Here is a 16,694-nt window from a genome sequence, read left to right on the forward strand (position 1 = left end):
TCTTATGTGTTCAACAGGCTTTACTTATTGGCATTAAACACTTCTAATATAATACATTCTCTGTGTTGATAGAGGCTTTGTATGTGACAGATTTGATAGTTCCAAAGGCAAAAAGGACTACTCCAAATTGCCAAAAAAGTTTTCAGATTTAGACAGAATGAAAGTTGGAGATTTATATTTTTTTTTAAAATCTTTTTCAGTATTAGGTCAGCTTTTCCTGTTTCACATGTGGGCTGCTTTACAAATACCATCAGTAGGCACAGCTGAACTTCAAGGAGCCTGAGCAATAAGTTCAGTAAATGTCACTCCTTTTACCTACACCTTTACCTCCCACATATAACACCCACTCCCCTCTGACAGCACCAAACCTATGGTTTGAATTTTCCTTTCTTCTAAGTGTTCCCTCCTTCTCCTTATCTTCACACAACTTTGCAAAATAGGAAAGCTAAGCAATCAGCATCCCATAAGTAAAATAAACATTCCTATTTGCAGTAGGGAAGCTGTAGCACATCTGTCCCACGCAGTAAAACCCCTGTCAGAAGAGGACACAGTATGATACCCAGGAACCTCAGGGTCTCACGGAACAAGAGCTTCCAAACTTGATTCTTGTATGCTTCGAAGGATAAAGCAACATGAAGCAGAACAAGAACAGTCTATTTCATTGAGTTTAGCATGGCAGAACACTGCTTGTTTTATTTCCATGGGAGTAGAAAAAACATCCAAGATTTTTTTCTGTATAAAATGTAATTTCTTAAACATGCATATGAAAATACATATTTCAGTTTGCTGCTTTGATCTTTTCATAACTGTTGATTCCTTTAAGTCCTAGAGATCCTCTCACCCTGTTCTTAAACTAGTCATTCTTTTTTTCTTTCAGAAAAAAAGGAGTCGAGTTTCTCTTAATATAATCCCAGCTATTTTTTTTAATAGAAATTTTTTTGTATAGTACTGAAAGATTTGACACATAATTAGCATTCCATTGAAAAAGACTTTAAAAATTAAGACCGCACAGAGAAAGAACAATACTTGATTATGGGTTTAGTTTAAACAAACTTGCTTTAAATACACTCCAGGATATTTAAATTGAATGAGATCCAGCTATCTATACCCATAAATAATACTCCAAGCCCCAATAAACTCATCCAACATATCTTCATGCTCTGCAGAATTTTACCTGTAGGTTATTATTATGCAGACTTCAATTAAGATGCAATAACAGCTTTTACATCAAAAAACTATGGTTTGCACCTTGAGGATGTAAAAAAAGCAATATTCTGAGGACTGCCCAGGATCAATCTTTTTATGCTTTAAGGGCTGAAAATTGTGGGAGGAGGTTTCAGCCAGAACTAGAAGGTTTTCTCTTTGGAAGGGTACAGTTCTTCTCCCAAATAAAAATGTTCAGAAGATCCCTTCCTGCATTATCAAACAATATCCTCTAATTGTATTACACTTATGCCCTTGCTTAAACCATTAAAATCCAAGTGGTACAACAGCTGCACTCTTCACACATTATAAAATAATGAAATCCTGAGCACAGACCAAAAGGAAAAAGTAACCTTTCCTCAACACCATAATATACAATTAAAAAAAAAAATTAAGCAGATATTTTTGTTGCACATTAATATCGTTGTTTACAAAACCCCACGACCACTTATTTTGCCCAGAATACACGACACAAATCTAAGAGGACATTTGCATTAAAACTCTTCATTCATATTAACATGGGAAGAACCTTTCCTTCCTCAAAGAAAGCAACATGCAGTACACATGTGTGGAGAAAGTAACTTCTCAGAAGTTTTAAATAGCTTTAGTGTCAAATAGACCTTGACCCACTTCTGTGTTCCTATATCTTCACCCTCTTTTCTGCATTCCCTCCTCACATGCACTACTTTCCCAGCTCATCCCCACCTCCTGCTGTGGCCCCAGCAGGTACATGCCCTGCCTTGATCCCTTCTCCTTACTAATCCAATATGTGGCCCAGCTGTCTTTGGCTGCATTAATTACATTCCTCTCCTGTCCTATCAATTGCTGGCCTCTTCATTACCACTGCTGGCTTTGGTTACCAGGAAGAGGATTTATTTCTATTCCCCGCTTCCCTTCACTCCCCATCATCTTCTGGTCTAACCAAAGAGATGCTCTGGAGTCCCGCACATGAGCCTAAGCAAACCTCCAGCTCTGCCACCTGGTACTTTGCAACCCAGAAAGAGGAAACTTTAGCTGAAGGCTGAGAGTTCTTGCTCTGTGCAGATCACAGACTGTGACAGAAATGGACTTGACACTGCTGGTTTTGTTTGATGGTTTCTGATGTGTCTTCCCACTAGAGAAACAGAAAGCCAAGACACCCTAAAGCTACCTCTCAGCTGTATGAGTTTGATACTTTGCAGACTTCAGAAGGAAGAGGGTGAAGATGCAAAAAAAGCTTTGTCAATCATTTGGACTATGCACAGCTTGCTTGTGTCAGGGTGCTGTCCTCTCCCTGGTGATTGTTTCAGCCAGAATCTAAGGTATAAGTGTGTCCCCTGCCCACAGTGCCTCTACCTGCAGAGAAAGAGCTTCCAAGCCAAGTTTGAAAAGACTCTAGAGTATGTCAAAAGAAGTGTACAGGAACCCACTTTTTTGAAATTGCTGACATTTTGGAGGATGAAAGAAGCTTCAAATCTCCAGGGCTCCCGCCTTACAGGCACTAAGAAAAAATAAATCCCTTTAAAAGAAAAGAAAAGGAAGAGAAACTGCCTATCTCTGTTTTTAGAAGTTCATATATTTAAATCCCTTGAGGAAGGGGATAGTTTGGGAAACTGACAGTGAAAAATAGAAGACTGAAAGTAAGTCTGATTTTTCTGATATGTTTTAATTTTATTTTTTTAACGAGAAATGGGTTTTGAAATAAATGTAATCTGCAAAAGCAATATAATTTATCCACCAAAAGGCAAGAAGTTAGGAAAACACCATCTAGAAATAGTCTGGCCAAAATTTAATTTGCTTTCAGAGACTGCACATGTTTATCATCAGCAATAGGCATCCCATTACTGGTTTTGCCACCAGCCAATAACAGAAATGCATGTTGCTTCTTTTTTTTTTTTTTTTTTTTTTTTATTCAACTAATAGCCTTCCTTACAAGACAGGGTAAGTGAATCCTAAAACTGGTACTGTAAATCTCAGTAATACATGCAACCCTTTTAGCCAAACTGGATATTTGAAAGTAAACTAGAATAGCCCTACCACACTGAGGGCAACTTTATCTCACCCACTGGTGTCTGCAGACGTAGGGCTGAACAACATCTATCACTGGCTTTGATAACCACTTGAAACAAGAAGAATAATGCTGCACTACTTGGAGTAGATGGGCAAGTTAGGATAGCAGAGCTGCAGCAAACACACTAAGCTGAAGTGGGGTGTGACCAGATCTCTGCTTTGTGCCCAGGTCTATGGGCAGAGACTGGGGACAAATTAAAGCAATTGCCAGGTTTCTCTGACTTGTGTCATGGGGCATCCATATGTATTTTAGGACGAAAACCAGACAGTACTGAATGCTTTCAAATTATAACCAGAATCTAGTTTGGACCCATTATTTTATATTATCTTCTGACCTTGCTTTTGCCACAGGAAAAAAAGCTCTGAAAGCCATGTTTACATACTTAAATGAGAAAAGGAACTGCTATCCCCTTATATTTTTCATTTCTGAAGGTCTTAAGGGAGGAGTGAGAACACAAAGTAAATAAATAGCTTAACAGACTGTAAACAACTAAAGCTTTGCCTCTTGCAAAACTATAGCCCCTGTGATTAATGTTTCAGAAATTATATTAAAGTGCAATAACTTTCCCTGTAGACTGGTGATACCCAGGAGAAAAGATTCTCTGCCTTGAATGAGACCATGAAATTTGATTTGTGTATTCTAAAGAAAGAAATAACAATCTCTTAATTTAGATAGATTTCTTAACAAAGGCACCATCTTCCTGTTGTGATCACAAATTAAACAATAAAAATAAAGAAGTCAGGCTGTCTGACTGCATGAAAGAAAGGGAGAATCTGCATGAAGTAGGCCTCTCTTGTAATTAATAATAACAAATTGACAGGCATTACATCTACTCTGCACCTTCCAGTATCGTGACTCAGAACTGTACTGTAAAAGCTGTACACACTGCTAACACCTCCTTTCTTTAAGGGCTGCTTGTGCTAAAGAAAACTTGTGAACTGAGTAAAGAATTTAGGGCATCAGTCACTGCTGGACTAAGATAACATCTCAGAAACTTCAAGGGTGGTTGTGGAGTTTGCTCTTACTCCTTGGTACTTTCTCACCACTCAGACCAATAATTAGGCATGTGATGACTGACCTTAATTTTTAGGGAAAAGACTCTAGCAGACTTGTTGAAGGATAGAGGAAAACCCATAAATTAAGATTAAATGCGGCGCACACACACACATGCACAGATGCAATCAGCACCAAACCAGTGCTCCAGGTAGCAGTGCCCTTACCAGGCTCTCCCCCGGCCAGGGTAAGGCTGGCTCTTCCCAAATGCTGCCTTCCCCACTCTGTTCCCATGACAGCAAGCTCAAATTTCACCTCAAGTTTAGCAACTCTGTTCTGCACCATGGTCACTGATTAATGCCATGACCCTTGACTCACTGACCTCAGCAGTAACAAAACAGAAGGCTCTGGGCTTACAGCCCCAGATTTTAAATTGGTTTAAGGGATGGTCCTTCCTGGGGGGCAACAGTGGGACTTGCAGAGATGTTTTGTATGAATAAACAGAGATAATTTTTACCCCTCTTAGCCTTTTCTGAAATTTAGTAGCAATAGAAAAGTAAACAGGTAACTGTTCCAGCACAGCCTTAAATAATTCAAAGAATCACACTCTGCCTACCTGAAAAATTCAGAGCAGGCCCTGTAACAGTAAACAGGTTTTTAATCAATTCTAAAATTATAAGAATACAGAAGATAGATGACACTAAAACTTAATTTATTTTCTATTCGGCAGAATTTAATAAAGCCTGAATGGTCCTCTCAGAAAACTGAAATAGGAACACAAGTTTTAAATAAACTTCTTCTGGGCACATCTGCCGGGAACAGTTCATGATCAAGCAGTCCTTGAAATTTCTCATGCCACTTGCTGTTATAGCAATACACAAGGTTTTAACCACTGCAAGGAGCTTCAGCTGTGCCTAGGAGTTTTGTTCTTCCTAGTGATCTTAACTGGAAAAATCCTGAAAAAAGCAAGTCATTGCACCATGGGGACTCAAACAATCCCTGTGCTTCCAGAGGGGTGCGGCCAAGCAATGCTGGAAAATGGAAGTCAAACGTTCAGATGGTACTTGGCAAGGAAGAAACTAGTGATGGGTCCAGGCCAGCCAGACTCTCCTTCCAGCCATGATTCACCCAGTGCGTGACGCAGGACAGCGCTTCCACCTGCACATGCAACACCGAGAGCTTGGGGGCTGCAGCCAGGACCCCCTCGCTGCCTGGCTTTGGCACAGCAGGGCCCCAAGGCACTCCTGAAGCACACAACTCACACAGATCCCTCGGGGATAGATCTGTTGGGAGAACTAACCCAGAGTGGCCTCTTTGAAGTACAAAGCAACACTGGCTACATTTCAAAGCAATACTAGTACCAAGCAATGAGAGGACTCATACTTTAAAACATGGATTTCTTAATTTTTCAAAGGGCAGAGAGTAGCAAGTAGGACTATGAGGCGGCAGAGCCATCTGGGCAGCACTGGGGAGTGAGGCTGGGCAGGGAGGCTGAGCTCCCCAAGCAGGTGAGGGAGGCCGGAGGCCGCCCTGGGGGCTGGGTCACAGGAGCACTCAGAGGGCACAGCCTGAGCACCATGGTGCATCACAGCAGGCAGCAGTACCCTTCTCTGCCTCGAAGTGATGGCAAGGAGATAAAAGCCTCTAGTGTGAAAACAAGCCTGGAGAGCAGAAGCAAACTCTTCCCCTGTACTATGTAGGCTGCTCTGGAGCCTGCCAGCAGGCACTGCCACCGAACAGCTGCAAGGGTAGGCACGGGCAGGAGCACAAACACATAGCCTTAAGGATATTCACCACTGGCACCAGGAACAAGTGCTCATCTGTTCCTGTGCCAGTGGCTGAGTCACAACAAGCTGACACCGTTTGGCACATTGCACCGTCGCTTGCTGCAGCGATGGCCTTCGGATGCATCTGCAGCTTAACTCACTGCTACAGCACTGCTGCTCCTGATACCCTCGTCCCTGTGTTCTGACCCAATTATTTTCCATTAAGTTACTTAAGGCATGGAAAAAAACCCCCAACAACCAAGTGCAAGAGGAGCAGAGGGGAACATAGTTGGTTGAACCCATAATCTTAGAGCTACATCTCTAATTCCAGTAAAAAAATATTCTTTTACATGATTGTCAGGCAGAGAAAGCTACTGCCAGCATTTTGTACCCTGGTTCTGAGCACTCACAATATCTGTTTAAATTAGCAAGCAATCAGCACCCACAGGAATTGACATCCCATACACAGTATTCCAGTTGTACATTCTCTCCTCGTTCTTTTCTGCCATGGAAATCTTTATTGCACAGGGCTTGTTTTGACAAGATATCTCTTTTTTATTCAAGAATTCTATGTACTTTTCACTCAGATTTTCAGATTCAGTCAGTCTCTATATCCTCAAGCTGTGTGTAACATCAACATAAAATAACAAACAGAACTCAACAATCAAAATTATTTTCTCTTTCTAAGTAGAAAAAGTCATACTACATGGTGCCAACCAGTGAGATTAACACAAAAATGTTCACTATCGGTTATGCATTAATAGAAAATTATAACTCTTGAAGTGGAAGGGATCTAAAGACCAAAAGAAATCAGAATTTGGCTATTCACTGAATTTTGAGCATAACATAACTGTTTCCATGTAAGAATGAGAACCTGAAATTACCTCATGTTAAAGGCACTATCAAAACCTAAACCAAGGCTCAGCAACACTGCATCTACAAAACACCCATTTCTTATCAACTCCCATTCCTTTTCAATTCACATTCCTACATGCAATGCATCTTTCCCCATACCTGTAACAAGAAAAGTCATTTATATTTACCTATGTGATCACAGCAGGAGTGCTACCAAAACATTTTTCCCCAGACCAAAGTACTAAGGCCATCCACAGGATAACAAGTGGGTACTTGTTTTGTGCCTCTGACAGAAGTCATGCATTATGTCTTTCCCCACTGCTTTATTCTCCTTTATTCTCCTTTATTCTCTCATTGACAGTAGCTATTCCTTTCACATTATGGACAGCATAGATACAGATGTAGCAAAAAATTAATTTTTTAAATAAGGACAAAGAATGCCTTCCTATTTCTGACAACACATGAAATGATACAATTCCTGATGTGGTACATATTCATATTGATGATATAGAATTAGTTAAAAAAATGAGCTAATAAATCAGCTAATAAAATGTTCCCAAACCAAGCAGGTACCATGCTAGGCTTATGAGGTTTTCAGCAAACCTGAGATAAGTTTCAGGAGATAAGGATGATTTTAGTATCTTAGGTGGCAATGTGGTTTGGACCAAAAGAGAGGACAGCAGCTGTTTCAGTTGAGCTCTGCATTTGAATTTCCAGGGTTTGTCACAACCCCTGTAAACTCAAGACAAAACTCAACTGGTGTGAACTGAAAGAAGATGCTTGAGTGAAAAAACTGCCAGTGGAAACCACTGAGCCTGAGAATCAAAACCAGTGTTCAGATCTGCATTGCACAGATACCTGACAAGCCTGATGCAAATGTTTTCTTGCATATAATTCTAAGCCCAACTATTTTTTTCACTGAAACCAAGGGTTGGGGGGCCAGGGAAAGAAATTAACTTGAAATGGATCTCCTAATGAGCAAAGATCATGGACCCAGCAAGAGCAGGGAAATTGCCTTTGCATATTTAGCTTTCAAGAGAGGGAGGAGAGAAAGAGAGAATGGAACTGTGGACACAGTGGGGAAATCTATGAGAAATGCAAGTTGTGTGGTTCAGGCAGCTTGAGGGAGTGCTGAAAGATTTCAGAAGGTGACCAGATTCCTTTCTCATTAATGAAGGGGCCCTGACTCCAGATCCGCTGAACTCACTCTGAGTGCAAGGCTATTCAGCTCTCTCCTTTGATTGAAAGCATGAGTCTGTTACTTACGAGCTCACAGTAGCTTTCCTTTTAATAGGAAGTGGGGGGAAGGGGCAAGAAGACGGCTGGAGGAGGGGAAGGAAAAGATGGGTAGCAAAAAAACACTGGTAGAAGAACATGAGATTTCGAGGGATTTGCAGGACAGGCCTTTGGGGAAAGGTTAAAAGCCTACAAGGTGAGTGATGCCTTTCCTGGGATGATTTTCCTTTCCTTATTACTCACCAAGATGTTAAGAAGTAAACTTCTCTGCATCTTCAATCCACCCTTACCCTCTTATTTTCTCATAATCTTACTAAGTTTATTCTGCTAGCATGGAACTTAAGAAAAAAGAATTGGTGGTTTTAATTTTTTTTTTTTTTTCTGGTAGATATCATCTCCTAATTTAATAGTGCTAAAAAAGAAAGCCTAAATAAACCAAATCCTGACCATCTCCTCTGCTGCAACAGGGAACATGTAGCCTGCTGTTCTAAATTGTAGACAGTCACGAGCTCTCGTCAGACTTTGTGTGGGCTTGAAATGTGCTTTTAGTCCTTTGCAGCTGAAAACTGAGCACAAATTATCACTAAAAGGATATGAAAAATTATGCTGGGACATTTGCCATAGCTGTAAGGGAATGTTCCTCAAAGCAATCAGAAAAGTGAGCAGATTACTTAGGTGGCTCAGGTTTGAGGACTGCATTGACAGCTAGCTGTTTCTAACAAAGGTTACTTTTTCATATGGGGAAGAAAAAACAAAAACCAAAAAAACCTCAATGATTTCTTGAAAGAATTGCACATGTATCACCAATGGCCATGAGAGGTCCTTGCTTGTGGGTAAAGGAGAACACAGCAACAGGGTGTCTAAAGCCTTTTGTACTTAAAAAAGACCGAACCAGAACTCCTGCTCAAATACTTTGAGCATAAGTGTCTTTAGTGAATTTTAAGATATTTAAGCAGGAAAAAAGCTTGTCTAAAAATAATGTGAAATATCATTATAATTATTGTAATAATAGTGTAAGCATTTCGTAATATGAATTGTAAACCATCAAACTTTAAAGACCTGATTCATGGTTTTAAAAGATAGAATATCATTAGCAGTTGAATGAGTATTCAAATCTTTCCAAAGATAACAACTGTGACATGGTTACAGAAAATGCTTTAAACTCACCCACTTGTAGCCAAATGTGTTGAAGCAAGAAGGCTTCAACTGTTGTAGTGTTTGGTCTCATCCACAGTTGTAACTTCTGGGAACAGCTATTTTATTCTTCAGACGCAAACTCCAAATATTTTATTCTACTGCAATATTCCAGACCATTTCTCAGACTAGAGTTCAAACACCCAACTAAAGGGTACAATTTTATTTCTGTTAAAAAAAAAAAAAATCAGCCGTGAATTTACCGGTAAGCTCACTGGTTAGCTCACAACAGCAAACGATGCCACAGAAAAATTAAAGCTATCACCTTCAAAACTATACTTGGGAGCATTTTAGCATAATAGACTTCTTAAACATCTTTCCTTTTCAACTATTTCAGTATTTCAAATATGAACTAATTTAGTCAAAATATGAAACCAAAGTACACAAAAATGAACAAAGCAAGACACTTAATTACAAATTGCTGAAAACAAGTAGGTGACTTTAAAGTAAACTGATTGCCCAACAGGCATACTATTAATCATTCTTTGGGAGGGAAAAAAAATATATTTTTTAATCAACATCTTGCACTGTTTATTAGTCAACAATATGAAAAGAAGAATTGAAAGGTGCAGACAAGAACTGTGGTCTATTTATAAAACAAGGGACTAGATTTTCAGTTATAGGTACTGATCTTCCTGTTGTCTGCAAATGCTGAATCCAGTTCAAACTGTATTTTGCTAGTTTTTATCTGTTGCCAATGAAGAGCCATCAACCCCTTCTGGTCTGTAAAAACTTTGGTTTAAACTGAGCAGAGATCTTGGCTGGAAACTGAAGGGGCAACTTCAAGATAAATCTAAGTACTTCCTGTGTGCATCAACGTGGGTGGTAACTTCAGTGCTGTAACGTTTGGAGTGCTGTGCTTGATTCAGTGGAGCTCCTAGGTGTGTAGAGTAGTACAGAGATAGCATATCCAGAGTTTAAAAAAAATTAAGAAATCTTTACATTTTTGCCCTTGGCGAGGCAATATTTATCCACATTTAAAACACAAAATATATTCAGAATCAGACTTTGAATCAAGTGTATCAATACAATATAGAGGAAGGAAAAATAAGGAAAAATAGTAGTAATAGAAAGATAAGACCATTTGGCTCAGTAGGGAAAACAGGGACTTTGTGATCACAGCAGCACCAAAGGGAAAGGAGGGATTAAGTAACACTGAACATCAACCTTTACTTGGGGTCACTTAGATGAGTCCTATTGCCTCTAACAAGTTTTGTACTAATACTCAGATCTGCAGCATTGGACATGATAACCTACATCACCCCTTCCCTAAGGTTACAATTTTATTACCATTTATTTTTGAAAGAAGAAAGTGGAATATCCCAGTATCACTAACAAAACAATGCTTCCTCACTCTTTAAAACATGCACATACATATTCCACAAGAACAATGCTAACTTCTGAGTTGATGCTCTTTGATATATGAACATACGAGACAATTGGAGACATTCCAATTATCTCCAGTTCAAAGTTAGACCAAAATTAGAAGCAGTTATGAATAATGGAGTAGGTTTTAGTAGAAATAGCAATGCTGCACAGAATAAAGATGAGAGTTTAGCTTAGCTGTGAATACATGAACCAGGTGAGCCACACTGCTTCCTTAAACAGACACATTGGAACTGCACATCCTCAGAAGTTCAATTAACAAAACATAGTCAAAACAGTTTTGTGACAGATTATAAATTGTTTTCAGATGCAATTTTTATGTTTTCAGGTTAAAATCAGAAGCCAAAGTTCCTTGTGAAAATTCTTCCACTTCTTTAGGAGGGTTTTTTTCAACCATGCCAAAATCTTGTCATTTACCATAGCACCCTAGGAGTCAATATCCCATCAAAAGATGCATCTTGGAAGGTTCAATAGCCAACATGGAGATAAACACCAGCTCCGATCAAAGGGTGCCTAAGCAGTCTATTTCCATTAATTGGGAAATTATCCTGACAATCTAGCATTTTAATTAAAGAATAAAAAACTTTCAGGTAGTAATGCTTCTAGTTGGATAAGCTATTTTTCTTGGATGTCTATGCCACATTACAGGAAAAGATATAGGGTGAGCATTCCACCATTGCCTTATACTTCTGCAATGCTACTTTACTTTGTGGATTTTGTGAAGATTGGAGCTGAGATGATCATCATGACAGTGCAGATTGTAGGAATGACAAGATATATATGGCTATTTCTTTGGCTTTTGCACTCTTATCAGAGACCTGTTTTCCTTGACTTGCTTTGCTGTCTCCATAGCTCTGTGTAAGTGTGGGCAGTGCCAAGTAGGCAGTGGTTGGCACTGCAGCTCGGTGCCTTGTTATTCACAGTTTTGACAAGGGTAGCAGACAACAGGCCAGAGATGATCTTTTATGGTTTGTGCCTGGGTTTCTGTACGGTTATTTACAGATTCCCTTGTTGAAATCCTGGGTTGCCTACCTTCACCAACCTCAGTTTAAGTTTGCCAGTATTTTGAAAACCATAAAAATGAAGTGATTACATAAAACAATCGATGTTTTCTAGATTTTTAGTAGCAGTAAACAAGTTTTAGCAACAACAAAAAAAATTATTTCACTCAATAGACTCACTGGGAACTGCAAAACATAAAGCCGCCATTTCAACAAATTCATAGAACATCCATTACAAAAGTTAATTAACGTACTAGCTAATAGGAATTATTATGTATCATGCAATGCTAGGGCAATTGAAGACTTTCATTTACTTCAGAAAATAACTACCAATAAAAAGCACTAGCATATTCAATGCTTTTCATCTTTTGCTTTAAAATTACAATTCCATTTCTAGAACCAACTGCTCCACTTGAACAAATCCTTCTTTACTTCAACAGACGTAGGTGTGAGAGGGGGTAGGTGTCTAACCACCCACCAAGGGCATGCAGCAAGACTGTGCTCAACTTACAACACAGGTGTCTAAAATGCCAGCAACTTGAGTGCCTCTCTAGTCTCAAGTTTCTCCAGCATCACCGAATTTTTATACCAAAGAAACAGCAGATCCAATAAGGAACACCGAAGTAGTAAGAATGTGATACACCCCCTTTTCTGGACTGGTTTTGCACAAGAAATTCCTCAGCCTTCTTATCAGAGTGATTTGATGCAGGCTGGTGGGTAATTATGGCAGAATTTTGTCCATAAAGTTTTTTTTTATTATGGTCCTAATTATTCTAGAACAACATAAAATGATAAAATATAGTATCTTCAGTAGAAAATGGTCGTGAAATGTAAATCCATAAAACATCTATGCTGAAAACACACAACAGAGCATTTTAGATCCCCAAATTGAAATTAGGCTGGATTTTATTAAAGAATTTGCAAAGATAACTGTTTCAATAACTTAATGCATCTGCAACACTTCATGTGAAACAAGATGTATTTTTTAATTCAGTATTATTAGGTCTGAACTAACTCCCAGTGGGATGTCTTGTAAGTTTAGGATTTCTACCTTGTCTTTGTGATGCACATATTCTGTGGGAGCCATGAATGAGAAAAAAGGAAATTATAAAATAATCATAGGGAACTAGTCTCCTACACAAGAAAAACAATCTGATTTTCAGTGAACATTCCCAAATTAACAATCAGTACTGCAACACTGTTGTCATTACTCTTAAGCAGCTTCATTTGGGAGCAAGGCACTTTGAAGCTTTTTTCATGTATACAGACTTTAAAGAAGCGTGAGAGTACTACCTGGCCAAAAATCTCATATAATTAGCAAAGTTAAAGGCATTATGAATAGACTGCCCAGGAAATCTGCCAAGACATGGAAAGCTTTTACTTTTAAACCACCTGCTCAAATATCAGTCAAACAGTAGCTAACTATCAGTTCAGGACACACAGAAGCACCAGGAAGGGATAGGATAGCAGGGAAATGAAACAAAGTTTTTAAATTGCTCTCATTCTTGCGATCCAAAATAATTGAAATATTTGTTACATATTTTCATTTTTATGCAGTGTGTGTTTATGTAACATTTTACAGCTTGTATGTAGAGTGCTAGTGTTTTGAGACTTTACAGAGATAAAACTACATAACAGAGTTGACTGTACTTTCCTGAGCAAGTGGAGACCATGCTTCTGAACACCACTCAATAATTCCTCATTACGTTTATTGCAGTAATTTCTTAGAGACAGCTATTCATTTCACAAACCCAGCATATATCTCTCCACAGCTTCTCTCCTCAGCTGTATCTACAATCTGGATCCATTTCTATCTTGTCTAGCTCTGGAGAAAAAAAGGTAATTAGGAAAGTAGGAAATGCAGGGAAAATAGCATCAACCACTACAGCACTTTCTGATTTCTACAGAGATTACAGACTTCTGAGATCTATCCTAAAAAAATCTTTTTACCAACATGACCGTGGATTTTAGGGAGATTTGGCACCCCTGCACAAATGAAAATAAGAAGTCAAAAACAAACAAACCAACCCCCAAAACAAACAACGTAAACTAGGGAAATCCACCCACAGAGAACCTTAAAACAAGTCTCTAAACCAGAGCTAAACCAGGTTGTGCCCATGGTATGCACAGCTTTTGCAGACCTGGGAACAGAGTTTAATGGGGAACACCAGAGAGCAACAGAAGGAACAAGCTTCCCCTGGGGAAACAGGATCAGTTTTAAGTTTCCCACATGCTCATGCCTAGGGAATCCCCTTTGAAGTTGCTGGCTGACACGACATCTGTTTCATGCCACAGCAGCAGCTGTAGGGTTGAAATCCAGACTCATCAAAACACACACGGCTCTTGAATTCACTGCATTTGTTTTATACTGTTTGATTTTTCCCCTGGTAAGAAGGTGGAAGAATATAAATTGTAAAATTTACATAAAATGATAAAACAGCCTCCCTAAAAGGATTTTTAATACTGGCATAATGAACTTGAAAAACACAGAAAAAAGGGTGAAAAATCCAATAATATCCTCCTGACAAAAATATAAGTGCTCCCCCTGCCCCTAAAAGAATTATTGAATTTATTGAAACTTGTTATCCTATGACTTAGGCAGCTTTCAGGTGAGTGCCAGTCCTAAATGACAAAGCAAACAGGTTCAATGAGCACATGGGTTTTTCATCATCAGCTATTTGAATTGTGGCTTGACCAGTACAGACCACAGGGGAAATAAAAGCTCCAGGAAGACAGTAAATCTTTTTCTGTTTGTAGTACCCTTACATTTATGTCCTTATAAACATATTTTCATAAAGGGTTGGGCCAAAGTAGCTCAGTCATGTGAATTCTGTGACTGATTCACGTCAAGATGCCTTAGCAAAACAGAAGACTAAGTAATTGTTCAGCTAATACCACTAGCACACAGGCAGATCACCGAATTTTTTTATTTTTTACTTTCAACATTTATGCATCTACAGCAGGGGGTTTGTTCATCTGCAGAACAGTCCTAAGCTTAACCCAGTGCAAATCTGAGCACATAGGGCCATGCTATTTTAGAGTGTCACATTCAATAGTTTATGCCTGAATAGTCTGAGACTGTGTCCCAGGATATGTAAAAAAGTATAAACATACATCTATAAGAACTAATAACCTCTGTTCTGTACTACTCAGCATCAATATACAGTTTGTGATGTGATAGTGCCATCCTTCCCAGGTAGCTCAAACTATGCTGAAAGACACTGTAGGTGATAGAAAAGTGCTTAGAGATAAAACTAAGTAGGCTTGGGAGCTCATCCATTTGTTCACTAGCTCTTGTCATTCAAAATGCTTTCTTAAAAATCCTTTTTGAAAACTTGATTTGGTGACAGCTTCTTGCTAAAATTATACCATATTTAACTATTTTTACAATACTTCTCCATATATTTTCCTCAAGATGTTATCAAGATGCTCACACCTTGATTCTATTCCAAATAAAGCCAGTAGAATGAAACCAACAGCAGTTAACTGCCCTGAAAAATGAGTGGACTTCAGAATACTCTAAAACTCCCCCCAAAACTGCTGATGAGCTTCTTGGCAGCATCAGCAAAAGGAGTCCAAGCAGTAGATGTTCATGAGAACTGAGTTACTTGCAGTAATTCAGGTAAGACAAGATACATCACATGTTTAATACAAACGTTTTTAAACTAATACAGCTGCAGGTGAGTTACTGCAAATGAGCTCATCAGCCCAGAATTTCTCTCCATCAGCTGAAAAATAAAATTTGTAGAACCAAAGAGAATTAAAATTGGAGGGGAAAGCAATGGACCCCGTCACTAATCGTAATGGATCTTCCAAAATACTTGTGGGAATGCTAACAGTGTCACTGTCATAGTTTCTGCTAAAGCAAACAGAAGGTTGACTAATCAAACTGGCAATTTTGATCTGCTAATTGTGATGCCCTGAAGCTTATAACACTAAAAATAAATTTATTTTTTGTTGAGCTAGTTAAAAGAAATAGCAACCCACGTGCATTTACAAAAATACCATATCAAGAAGATTGACATCAGCAGACATGCAGATTTTTCTTCCCCTGGGCACCAAATTGCTGATGTATGTACATGCTCCCTTCTTGGCATAATTGATTTTCCCTTTCTGCTCAGTGGCACAGACTTGGAATTGCTGGTGTCACAGCAAGCATGAATATGCAAGTAAAGGGCACACTAGCTAGGATAAGTCCAGAACTCCTTCATCTTGAACCCAAACTTGAGCCCAATTTAAAATAGAATACCAGTTGTTTTTAAATATTGAACTTAAGAAGGCCTGAAATAAAATTACTATAAAGAGTGCATATTACACTAACTTTCCTCTGTTATTCCTTGCTGGAGTCAAAATCAAACCTGAATCACAAACACTAAAAGCAGCTAAATAGTTTTTTTGTGCCTTTTCTGCCCTTTCTTAAAAAACAGTGAGAAGGCTCCATCACCTCCTGAAAACACACAAATTGCCATTTATGCATGACAAGTTTTAGCAGCTCCTTTAAGCAGAGAAGGCCCAGCCTACATCTTTTTCTGAAATCTTTTCCTTTAGTTCACTCTCTAACTCTCCTCTGCCTTTAAATGAGCTGAGGTCTTCAGACTCTGGTAAGGGATCTCTTGTTACATCCTTCATGCAAAGTAGAGCTATCACCCCTTTATATTTTTATTTTATTTAATCAAAGCTAATTGATCCACACCGATCAAGAATATGATAAAGATATTAATGATATATTACAGTGTTGTTTCCCAACTGAATGTACCTTAAATCTTAATCAGCAGGCAAGATAATTTCTAAAAACTACAGATTTCTGTGACTAGAGTATCCATGAAAACCAAGAATTTCACTAGTAGTGAAATTGGCAGTAGTGCCAAAAGAACCATTAAAACCTTAGTCATTAGTTAACAGCCACACACCAGTATCACAGGTAACTTGTGTGTCAGGGTATGTTATATCTGTTATTTTGGCAGAAGCACAAAAAACTGGGGATTAGCACCATGTCCTCTCTAAATCCTG

At 38.7% G+C, this 16,694-nt stretch overlaps 1 protein-coding gene and 1 long non-coding RNA gene across 12 annotated transcripts in view; one reads left to right on the forward strand and one right to left on the reverse strand.

The window, feature by feature from the left end:
• Positions 1 to 16,694, reverse strand: part of LOC138112342 (uncharacterized) — a 270,953-nt gene that overhangs the window by 217,005 nt on the left and 37,254 nt on the right. For 7 of the 11 annotated variants that reach the window (XR_011151702.1, XR_011151701.1, XR_011151700.1 and 4 more), the window contains one exon: positions 9,271 to 9,465. The exons of the other annotated variants lie outside the window; for them this stretch is intronic. This is a non-coding gene — a long non-coding RNA (uncharacterized lncRNA). The remainder of the gene's footprint in view (positions 1 to 9,270; positions 9,466 to 16,694) is intronic. 11 annotated transcript variants of the gene reach the window in all.
• The window catches only part of RASGEF1A (RasGEF domain family member 1A), a 54,692-nt gene that overhangs the window by 5,526 nt on the left and 32,472 nt on the right, over positions 1 to 16,694 (forward strand). The window lies entirely within an intron of this gene.

This window comes from Aphelocoma coerulescens, chromosome 6 (assembly GCF_041296385.1).
Source record: "Aphelocoma coerulescens isolate FSJ_1873_10779 chromosome 6, UR_Acoe_1.0, whole genome shotgun sequence".
NCBI lineage: Eukaryota > Metazoa > Chordata > Aves > Passeriformes > Corvidae > Aphelocoma > Aphelocoma coerulescens.